Here is an 11513-nt window from a genome sequence, read left to right as displayed (position 1 = left end):
CACGACTCTGCCCGGCAGAGATAGGTAAACCGAAAACTGCGGCTTTGGAGGGACGAAGGATCCGACGTGGCAGACTAGGCGGGTTTAGAAGCCCCAAGAAGGGGCCTCAGTTTCCCGGTGGGGATCCTTTCTGACTCAAGGCAGCTAGATGGAGGCCAAGAACCTGGACTTGAGCTGGAGGAGACTTTGTGGACCCCGAGGACCGTGGTGGCCGCCTGGGGGAAGGACGCAGCCCAGCTCCTCTCACTCTCCGAGGTCTGCAGTGAGGCAGGGGCGGGAAGGCGATGGCCTAAGTCTCAGGCCCTCACTGGCTAGGAAGGGAGATGAAGGAGCAGGACTTGGGGGAGGAGTGACCTTCTGCCAAACTGTGACAAATGTGCTCAGGGCGTTGCCCTTTCCAGTGCTGGCGACTTGATGCTGGCGCTGCCCTGCCCAGGGTTCAAGAGAGGGCACAACTAAACAGAGTTTTGGCTGAGTGAAGTGGCAGAGGAACTGGGTGGTTCCTAAAGCACAGGTGCCCAGTCCAGCATTGGGAGCGTGTAGCACCCTGCCTAGAAGTGGAGAATCCTAGAATGCCCCCTGGGGAGGGAGCAACCCTATCTCCCCCTAGGCCCACTTCAGAACCCAGGAGTCTATGAGCAAAGAGGTTGGCCACGTGCCCAGGTGCACACAGTGAATAAAGGCAGAAGTACCCAGACTCTGCCTTCAGCCATCACATTTACTAGACTTCTCTTGCCAGGGCCCTGGCCAGAGGCCTGTAAGGCCAGGCACTCACCCCTGGGTGCAAAAAAATTATGGGGAGGGGGGGTTCACATCTTGGTTTCTAATAATGAAGAAAATGGTTTTTTTTAAAAAAAGTGTTTTTATTGATTTTTGAGAGAGAGAGAGAAACATAGACTGGCTGCTTCCTGCATGCCCCCCACTGGGAATTGAGCTCCCAAACCCGGGCATGGGCCCTGACTGGGCATGTGCAGTTTATGGGATGATGCTCAATCCACTCAGCCACACCAGCCAGGCTTAAGAAGATGGTTTTTAAAAATACTTAATATTCAGATTGACACTAGTGCCCTCACTGCCTTCTGGTCAGATGGTCTCAGAGCACTTACAAGTGTCCCAAAGAGACATGGAGGTCCTCAGAAGTTGTACAGCAACATTTTGCTTGTTTCTATAGGGCATACCTCAGACAGGGTCCTGGCAAGAAACAGGAGCACTCAGTGGAGATTATTGTTATTGAGGAATATAATAAAGGGGATTTTACAACAGACTAGGCAGGATTAAGGGAAACCAATGAAGACAGGCGCATTCTCAGGGGATGGCAGCAGTTACCATCCCAGGGTGAAGAGGCTTAGGAGAGGTCCACAGTGCAGGGTGAAGGGAGTGTCCAGAGTGTATCTGGAGGGGCTGTGGGCCTGTCTCTGGTTAGCTGAGTGTTATTACCTAGTTTTTGTTTAAAAAAAATTTTTTTTTCTGCTCTGGCTGGTTTGGTTCAGTGGTTAGAGCGTCGGCCCACGGACCAAAGAGTCTGGTTCGATTCCAGTCAAGGGCACGTGCCACGGTTGTGATTTGGTCCCTGGTCCTGCTCAGGGTGATGCGGGAGGCAACCAATCTATGTCTCTCTCTAATGTCCATGTTTTTTCCTCTCTCCCACTCTATCTGAAGATAAATGCAAAAATGTCCTCAGGTGAGGATAAAAAAATTAAAAAATAAATCAATTAACAAAATAAAAATAATTTTTCTTTATTGATTTTAGAGAGAGAGGAAGGGGAGGGAGAGAGATACAGATAGAGACGTTGATGAGAGAGAATATCAATTGGCCTCCTCCTGCATGTCTTCCAGTGGGGATCGGGCCCACAACTTGGGCATGTGCCCTGACTGGGAATCAAACAGACGATCTCCTGGTGCCTGGGTTGACACTCAACCACTGAGCCATACCATCTGGGCTTGTATTACCTAGTTTTAACTAAACTAACTCACACAGGACAGACTTGTATCTGCAAAAGATTGCTAAAAAGAAAGCAGAGGTTGATGACAATGCTAATACTGCAGGAAGACTGAAAAATAGAGCTGGCATTTCCATTCCTAGTTGGAACTCCTTGTCAGCAACATATTCTGGTGAAACCAGTGACCAGCTCATTAGACCTGACATATTTAGTCACATTGCTCATACGAGGTATTGCCTTTTTAAAATTGAAAGCAAAGGGGAGTTTGTATTTTTAACAAATAAAATAATTAAAAATTGTTTATCTCATCTTTAGAGCACTTCTCTTAAACACTTTGCACTGATAAGTGATTAACATTTTATAAGTGAATATGTCTACATGTGTGTGTGATAGGGCACAAATCTTAATTTGGGTATAAATTAAGAGCTCTGGCTTCAATGTGGTGTTTTAGGTGCTCATTTGCAATCCAAATGCGCACGCGCACACACACACACACACACACACACATATGTATATATTAAAAAATATTTTATTAATGGGATTCATGATAAAAATTTTCTGGACAAAGGGTAAAGAATCCTGTGGGAAAGGTTGTATTACTCCAGGTCAGTGATTAGGATTTGTCCAAACTGGTGCCTCTCGCTGGTGACAAGCGAGAGGCTCTGTGAGGACACCGTCACTGGATGACCCCAAGACTGTTACCCAGGACAGGGTCCAGAGCCTGAGTTTCCTAGCCTGGGGAGGGAAAGAGAGCTGGCTTAATGGGATCCCTGCTGTCAGACCCAGTCTGCCTCCTCTTCACCCAGACACATGGCTCCGTGACTCCCTCATCTGCTCCTTGAACTGCAGACACAAAGACCCAAATGTCTGCTTGGCGTCTTCACTTGGATGGCAAATGGGCACCTCAAACTTTATGCATCCAGGCTAGAACTCTTAATTTGTGCCTGAATCTACCCTCCCCAGGTGTTTCTTATGTCAGTAAATGCCACCACTGTCATCTAGAATGGTTCAAGCCAAAATGTGCAGGTGTCCTTGACTTCACTCATTCTCTCTCCCTACTTACATCTGACCCATCAGCAAATCCTATTGGCTCTCTGTATAAAATATGTCCAGAAATCTACTACTTCTCTTTCCTCCCTGGTCTAGCTGGACTTTTCTTATTTATTTATTTATTTATTTATTTATTTATTTATTTATTTAATAGTTTAATGTATTTTAATAGCAAACTTACAGGGACAGCACAGAAGACAGATAACATTAAAAACATGTACTTGCATGTAGGACAACTCAGAAAAGTATAGTGAATGGATGGAATTTACTGTATGATAAAAATGCTACAAACACCATTTAGTTGCCATCAATAAGAAATTTACTTGTTTTAAAAAAAGCCAAATGCTGGCATTGTCCAGAAACATTTAACAGGTTTATTTATATTGTTATAAAGTTGAACTGCTGAAACTTGTTCACTGAAACATTTTGACTTGCATTAATGCCTTATGTCCCCGCTTTTATATAAAAAAAATTCACACACAAATGAAAATGGAAAAACTGCCAATACCTGATTTCTGCCCCCTATTTTCAACTTGCAATCATATACTTAGGTACTTTTTGACCCCATGGAAAAAAATATCTAACATTCAGAACTACCAATAACAGGAAGAAGAGAATTTTTTAAAAAAGAATAAAATGTTTCCCATCATAGTGTATTCTTAAGCACCTTCTCCACGTATGCAGCGTGTTAGCTGGATGTCTTTTGGCATAATTGTTACACGTTTAGCATGGATAGCATACAGGTTGGTGTCTTCAAAAAGGCCAACCAGATAGGCCTCACTTGTCTCCTGCAAAGCACCAATAGCTGCACTCTGGAAGCGCAGATCTGTTTTGAAGTCCTGAGCAATTTCTCGCACCAGACGCTGGAAGGGAAGTTTGCGAATCAGAAGTTCAGTGGATTTCTTTCTGATAACGTCTAATTTCAGGAAGTGCCATGGTACCAGGCCGGTAACGATGAGGTTTCTTCACCCCTCCAGTAGAGGGCGCACTCTTTTGAGCCGCTTTGGTAGCCAGTTGTTTCCTCGGTGCTTTACCACCGGTGGATCTGCGGGCAGTCTGCTTTGTAGGAGCCATGGTATAAACACCTCTTTCCTTACTCCCCTCCTCCTTCTGCTGGAGCTCGGCGAACTGGAGGTGGCGCAGGTGTTAGAGAGCGACAGCTGCGGCGAACACCCTAGCTGGATTTTTAGCATAATAGCTCCAGGTCTGTCCCCCTATTAACCTTCAGAGCCTCTGAACACATGGCTGAAAACATGACGTTTTCTTGCTTTCAAACTCAAAGCCCTTACTTCAACCTTTATGGGATGTAGCCCCTGGCTACTTCTTTGCTCTTATTTTTTTCACCTCTTGCTCACTTTTGTTAACCAAGGTACACCTCTCTGCTTTTGACTTCCCAGGCATGTGCTTATCACAGGGTCTTTGGCCTGAGGTCAGGTGTCCTCAAACATCCCAAGTATCTTAACATTCTTTGTCATTTTCTGTCTCCTTCCCTGGCTTTTAATCTTTACAGCATGGATTTACTTGACGTTTGAACTGATCATTTTAATCACTGTATTAGTTTTCTGTGGCTGCCATAAGAAATCACCACCAACTTGGAAACTTAAAACAACAGAAGTTAATTTTCTCACAGTTCTGGAGCCCAGAAGTCCCAAATCAGTTCTCCTGGGCCAAAGTTAAGGGCCACACTCCTGGAGGCTCTAGAGAAAAATCAGTTTCTTTCTTCTTTTTTAAAAGATTGCAGTAAAGATGACATAGTAAAATTTTACTATTTTAACCACGTTTAAGTGTACATTTCAGTAGTGTTAAGTATATTCACACCGTTGTGAAACAGATCTCTAAAACTTTAGCATCTTGCTAATCTAAAATTCAATACACATTAAACAACAACTCCCTTCTCCCCCTCCCCTAGCCCATGGTAACCACCATTCTACTTTTTGTTTCTATGAATTTGGCTATTTTAGATACCACATATTAGTGGAATCACACAATATTTGTCTTGTGACTGGCTTATTTCACTTAGCATAATATTCTCTAGGCTCCTCCATGTTGTAGCATGTAACATTTCATCCCTTTTTAAGGCTGAATAATACTCTACTGTATGTGTATCACATTTTTTAAATCCACTCATTCATCTGTAGACCTTTAGGTTGCTTCCACTTCTTGGCTATTGTGAATAGTGTTGTTATGAACATGGGCATGCAGATATTTCTTATAGATCTTGCTTTCAATTCTTTTGGGTAAATACCAAGAGATGGGAATGCTGGATCATATGATAGTTCTATTTTTAACTTTTTGATGAATCTCCACACCATTTTTCATAGTGGCTTCACCATTTTACATCCTATTAACAAGGGTTCTAATTTCTCCATATCCTTGTCAATATTTATTATTTTCTGCTTTTTTGATAGTAGTTGTTCCAATGGATGTGAGGTGATATTTCATTATGGGTTTTTTTTAAGAGACTGGTTCAGTTTTTATTTTTCTATATAATCATAATGTACCTTTGAGAATGGGATGTAATTTAAGTGGAGATGGGTTGTCAATTTAGATAACTTCTTTTCATCTCTTTTATCTTGACCTATAGAGATTCTGTAGATATATATGATAAGTTTTAATTTTCTTCTGCAATATTTAGGCTATTAAAAAATTTTTTTTCTTTATTGATTTTTAGAGAGAGAGGAAGGCAGAGGGAGAGAGAGATGGAAACATCGATGAGAGAGAACATCAACTGGCCACTTTCTGCACGCCCCCCACTTGGGATTTGGCCCACAATCTGGGCATGTGCCCTGACCGGGAATCAAACCAGTGACCTCTTGGTGCATGGGCTTTGCTCAACTACTGAGCCACACTGGCTGGGCTGCCAATTTTTTTTTATTCCTCACCTGAGGATATTTTTCTATTTATCATTAGATAGAGTAGGAGGGAGGGAAAGAGAGAGAGACAGAGAGAAACATCGATGGGATAGAGACACATCGACTGGTTGCCTCCCGCAGGACCCTCACCAGGGCCAGGGATGAACTGCAACTGAGGTATGTGTCCTTGACCTGAATCAAACCCACACTCATTGATCCGCAGGCCGCTGCTCTAACCGCTGAGCCAGACCAGCCAGGGCTGGGCAGCCCATTTTTTTCCCCCCTCAGGGGAGAGTGCAAACGCAGTCCCCCACTACCACAAATTATGCAGTCGAATTTCCCACATTTGGGGGAAATCGCAGGGGTCAGCACATCCAGAGTGCAATGGACAAGCCTCGCCCTAGGAAAACCACCTTCGAGATCATGGCATCTCCCCTGCCAGGTAAGTATGGGCTGCCCATTTTTTCAATTGGGTTGGTTGATTTACTGTGATTGAGTTGTAGTTCTTTGTATATTCTAAATATTAACCCTTTATCATATATAGGGTTGGCAAAAGTAGCTTTACAGTTGAGAGTACACGAAACAGAATTTATTCTTGTATTATTATTGATTAATTATTGTATTATTTTCCATACAAACAACTATAAACCTACTTTTGCCCACCCCGGTATACAATCTCCCACTGTAGGCTGTCTTTTCACTCTGTTGATTGTGTCCTTTAATGCACAAACATTTTAAGTTTGATGTAGTCGCATTTGCCTTTTTTTTTTTAATCCTCACCAGAGGATATATTTTTGTTTATCTTTAGATACAGTGGGAGGGAGGGAGAGAGAGAGAAACATCAACATGAAAGGGACTGATTGCCTCCCACAAGACCTGACCAGGGCCAGTGGCAAACTGCAACCAAGGTACGTGCCCTTGACCAGAATCAAACCTTTGACTCTTTGGTCCCCGGGGCCGACGCTCTAACCACTGAGCCAAACCAGCCAGTGTGCATTTGTCTTTTTACTTTTGTTGTTTGTGCTATTAGTGTTATATCTAAAACAATCACTGCTGACCAAGTGGTGTGGCACAGCTGGTTGAGCATCGTCTCATGCACCAGGAGGTCACTGGTTTGATTCCTGGTCAGGGCACATGCCTGGGTTGCAGCTTGATCCTCGGTAGGAGGCATGCAGGAGGCAGCCCATGGATGCTTCTCTCTCATGATGTTTCTATCTCCTTCATCTTTCTTCTCTCTGAAATCAATTACAAAATATTTATTTTATTTTATTAAAAATTTTTTTCTTTATTGATTTTAGAAAGAGTAAGGGAGAGGGAGAGAAAGATAGAAATATCGAGGAAAAAGAATATTGATTGGCTGCCTCCTGCGTGCCCCCCACTGGGGATTTGGCCTATAACATGGGCCTGTGCCCTGACTGGGAATCGAACTGGCGACCTCGTGGTGCATGGGTTGACACTCAATCACTGAGCCACACCAGTCGAACAATTAAAAAATATTTTAAAAAATCATTGTCAAGTCCAATATTATGAAGCTTTCTGCCATGTTTTTGCTAGGAGATGTATTTTTCTAGAGGAAACATACTCTTGAGTCTTACATTTGCTTTTAATCCATTTTGAGTTATTTTTTCTCTATGGTTATAAGATAAGGGTTCAACTCCTTTTGCAAGTGGATATCCAATTTTTAAATATACAATATTAGTTAAAATTTTTTCTTTATTGATTTTAGAGAGAGAGGAAGGGAGACAGAGAGAGAGAGAGAGAACATCTATTCATTGATTGACTGCCTCCTACATGCCCCTCACTGGGGATTTGACCTTGACTGGGAATTGAACCTGCAAGCTCTTGGTGCATGAGTCAATGCTCAACCACTGAGCCACGCTGGCTGGGCTATCCAATATTCTGACACCATTTGTTGAAGAGACTGTCCTTTCTCCATTGAGTGTTCTGGCATCTTTGCCAAAAATTATTTGGCTAACTATGTGAAAGTTAATTTTGGGGCTTTGTATTCTATTCCATTAGTCCATTTGTCTATCTTTATGCCAGTGCCACATTATTTTGATTACTGTAGCTTTGTAATATGTTTTGAAATCAGAAAGTGTGAGTCCTCCGACTTTATTCTTCTTTTTCAAAATTGTTTGTTCCTTACCCTGGCTGATTTGGCTCAATGGTTAGAGTGTTGGCCTGAGGACTGAAGGGTCTCAGGTTCAATTCCCAGTCAAGGGCACGTACCTGGGTTGCAGGTTTCATCCCCGGACCCCCTTGGCATCATGTGGGAGGCAACCAATCTATGTGTCTCTCTTACATCAACGTTTCTTTCTCTTCCCCTCCCTTCCACTCTATCTATAAAACAAACAAACAACAACAACAAAAAAAAACCCCAAAATTGTTTGGTCCTTGAGATTTCATATGAATTTTAGGATGAATTTTCCTTTTTCTGCAAAAGACACCATTGGGATTTTAATAGCAATTGCATTGAATCAGTAGATTGCTTTGGATAGTATGAGCATCTTGACAATATTAAGTCTTTCAATCTATGAGTATAGGATCTTTCCATGTATTTGTGTCTTCTTCATTTTTAAAAATATTTTTTTATTGGTTTTTAGAGAGAGAGGAAGGGAGAGGGAGAGAGAGAGAAAAACATCAGTGTGAAAGTGAAACATGGATTGGCTGCCTCCTACATGCCCTCTACTGGAGATCCAGCCCACAACCTTGGAAAGTGCCCTGACTGGGAATCGAACTGACAACCTTTCAGTGCATAGGCCTACACCCAACCAACTGAGCCACATCAACTAGGGCTATTTGTGTCTTCTTTAATTGTTTCAGCAATGTTTTGTAGTTTTTAATGTACAAGTCTCATTTCCATGGTTAAATTCCTAAGAATCTTCTTTTTTTTTTATCCTCACCAGAGGACATTTTTCCATTCTTTGTTCAGATAGAGCGGGAGGGAGAGAGAGGAAGAGAGAGAGAGAAACATCGATGTGAAAGGGACACATTGAGTGGTTGCCACCCGCACGACCCAACCAGGGCTGGGGACAAACTGCAACCAAGGTACATGCCCTTAGCGGGAACTGAACCCAGGTCTCTCCCGACCGCATGCCAACACTCTAACCACTGAGCCAAACCGGCTAGGGCAAGAATCTTATTCTTTTTAACATTATTATAAATGGAATTGTTTTCTTAATATCTTTCGTGATGGTTCATTGTAGTTATACAAAAACACAATTTATATTTTTATTCTTTTTTTATATTAAAAATTTTCCCCCCAATTTTTTTGGCAACTTTGTGTGTGTGTGTGTGTGTGTGTGTGTGTGTTAAGTTTGTGTCCTGCAACTTTGCGGAATTAATTTATTAGTTCCAACAGATTGTGTGTGTGTGTGTGTGTGTGTGTACTTTATAGGATTTCCTACATATAAGATCATGTCATTTGTGAACAGAGATAATTTTATTTCTTTCCAATTTCAATGCTTTTTATTTCTTTTTCTTACCCAATTGTTCTGGATAGAACTTCTACTAAGTGGTGAGAATGGGCATCCTTGTTATATTCCTGATCTTAGAGGAAAAACTTTCAGTCTTTCTTCAGTGAGTATGATGTTAGCTCTGGGCTTGTCATATATGGGCTTTATTATGTTGAGGTAGTTTTCTTCTATTCCTAGTTTGTTGTGTGTGTGTGTGTGTGTATGTGTGTGTGTGTGTTTATCATGAAAAGGTGTTGAATCTTGTCCATTGCTTTTTCTGCATCTATTGAGATAATTGTGTGATTTTTATTATTCATTCTGTTAATATTGTGTGTTATATTGGCTGATTTTTATATGTTGAATCATCCTTGCCTTCCAGGAATAAATCCCACTTGGTCATGGTGTATAATCCTTTTAATGTACTATTAAATTAAGTTTGTGCCTTGGCCGGTTTGGCTCAGTGGTTAGAGCGTTGGCCTGCGGTCAAGAGAGACCCAGGTTCGGTTTCCGCTAAGGGCACGTACCTCAATTGCAGTTTGTCCCCAGCCCTGGTTGGTCGTGCGGGTGGCAGTCACTCAATGTTTCCCTTTCACGTTGATGTTTTTCTCTCTCTTCCTCTTCCTCTCTTTCTCTCCCACTCTATCTGAGCAAAAAATGGAAAAAATGTCCTCGGGTGAGGATAAAAAAAAAAAATTCAGTTTGCTAGTATTTTATTGAGGATTTTTGCATCAATATTCATCAGGGATATTGGTCTGTAGTTTTCATTTTTTCCCCTCAAAAGTCAATCAATCAATCAATCAATTAATTAATCAATTAAAATATCTAACTTTATTGAGGTATAATTGACAAATAAAAATTGTATATTTTATTTGTTGTACAATAAGATGTTTTTATATACCTATACATTATGAAATGATTTCCACAATCTCATCACCTGATATAGTTGCTTTTTTTTGTGGTGGTGAGAACACTTAAGGTCCACTCTCTTAGAAAATTTGGAGTATACAATACAGTATTATTAACTATAGTCATTGTGCTAAACATTAGATCTCCAGAACTTATTCATCCTTCATAACTGAGACTTTGTACCCATTAATCAACAGCTCCCTATTCCCCCTACTCCCTAGCCCCTGACAACCACCATTCTACTCTCTGCTTTCATGACTTTGACTTTTTAAAATTCCACATATAAATAATATCATGCAATATTTGTTTTTCTGTATCTGGCTTATTTTACTTAGCATAATGTCCTCCAGGTTCATCCATGTTGTTGCAAATGGCAGGATTTCCTTCTTTTTTTAAGGCTGAATAATATTCTATTATAATGGTATATATACAACATGTTTCCTTTATCCATTCATCTGTTGGTGGATATTTAGGTTTTTTCCAGATCTTAGCTGTGGTAAGTAATGTTGCAATAAACATGGAAGTACAGATATCTCTTCTAGATACTGATTTAATATTCTTTGTATGTATACCCAGAAGTGGGATTGTTAAATCATATAGAGTTTATTTTTAATTTTTTTGAGAAATTTCCACATCATTTTTCATAGTGGCTATTCCACCATCAGTGTCCAAGTGTTCCCTTTTCTCCACATCCTCACCAACATTTGTTACCTTTTGTTTTTTGATAATAGCCATTCTAACAGGTGTGAGGTGGTATCTCTGTTGTGGTTTTGATTTGCATTTGCATTACCTGGTCAATGGTGCTGCTGAGCACATTTTCATTTACCTGTTGACCATTTGTTTTTGATTTTTAATCTTCACTTGAGGATATTTTTCCACTGATTTTTTTTTTTTTTTTTTTAGATAGAGGGGGAGGGAGGGAGGGAGAGAGAGAAACATTGATGTGAGACAGACACATCAATTGTTTGCCTTCTGCATGACCCTGACCATCGCCGGGGACCAAACTCACAACTGAAGTACATGCCCTTGACCAGAATCGAACCCTCGACTCTTTGGTCCAAAAGCCAATGCTCTAACCGTTGAGGCAAACCAGCCAGGGTTACTTGTTGGCCATTTGTATGTCTTCTTTTGAGAAATGTCTATTTGGGGTTCTTTGCCCATTTTAAAGTCAGATTGTATTATTTTGTGTACCGGTTTTAAAGTCAGGTTGTATGGCTTTTTGTTTCTTGTTTTTGCTATTGAGTTGTTTGAGTTCCTTGTAAGTACTGGATATTAGCTTATATCAAACGTGTATTTGGAAATATTTTCTC

General features: G+C 41.1%; 1 non-coding gene and 1 pseudogene across 1 annotated transcript; both read right to left on the bottom strand.

The window, feature by feature from the left end:
* Positions 1 to 3649: 3649 nt before the first annotated feature.
* On the bottom strand, positions 3650 to 4064 carry LOC118641582 (annotated as a pseudogene).
* Positions 4065 to 6127: 2063 nt separating this feature from the next.
* Positions 6128 to 6292, bottom strand: LOC118642928. Its single transcript, XR_004961837.1, has one exon. It is a non-coding gene; the product is annotated as a U1 spliceosomal RNA (small nuclear RNA).
* Between the last annotated feature and the right edge of the window lie 5221 nt (positions 6293 to 11513).

The sequence above is a fragment of the Molossus molossus genome, unplaced genomic scaffold (assembly GCF_014108415.1).
Source record: "Molossus molossus isolate mMolMol1 unplaced genomic scaffold, mMolMol1.p scaffold_m16_p_3, whole genome shotgun sequence".
Taxonomy (NCBI): Eukaryota; Metazoa; Chordata; class Mammalia; order Chiroptera; family Molossidae; genus Molossus; species Molossus molossus.
Note: the sequence above shows the minus strand (reverse complement) of the source record. Positions and strands in the feature narration are given on the sequence as shown.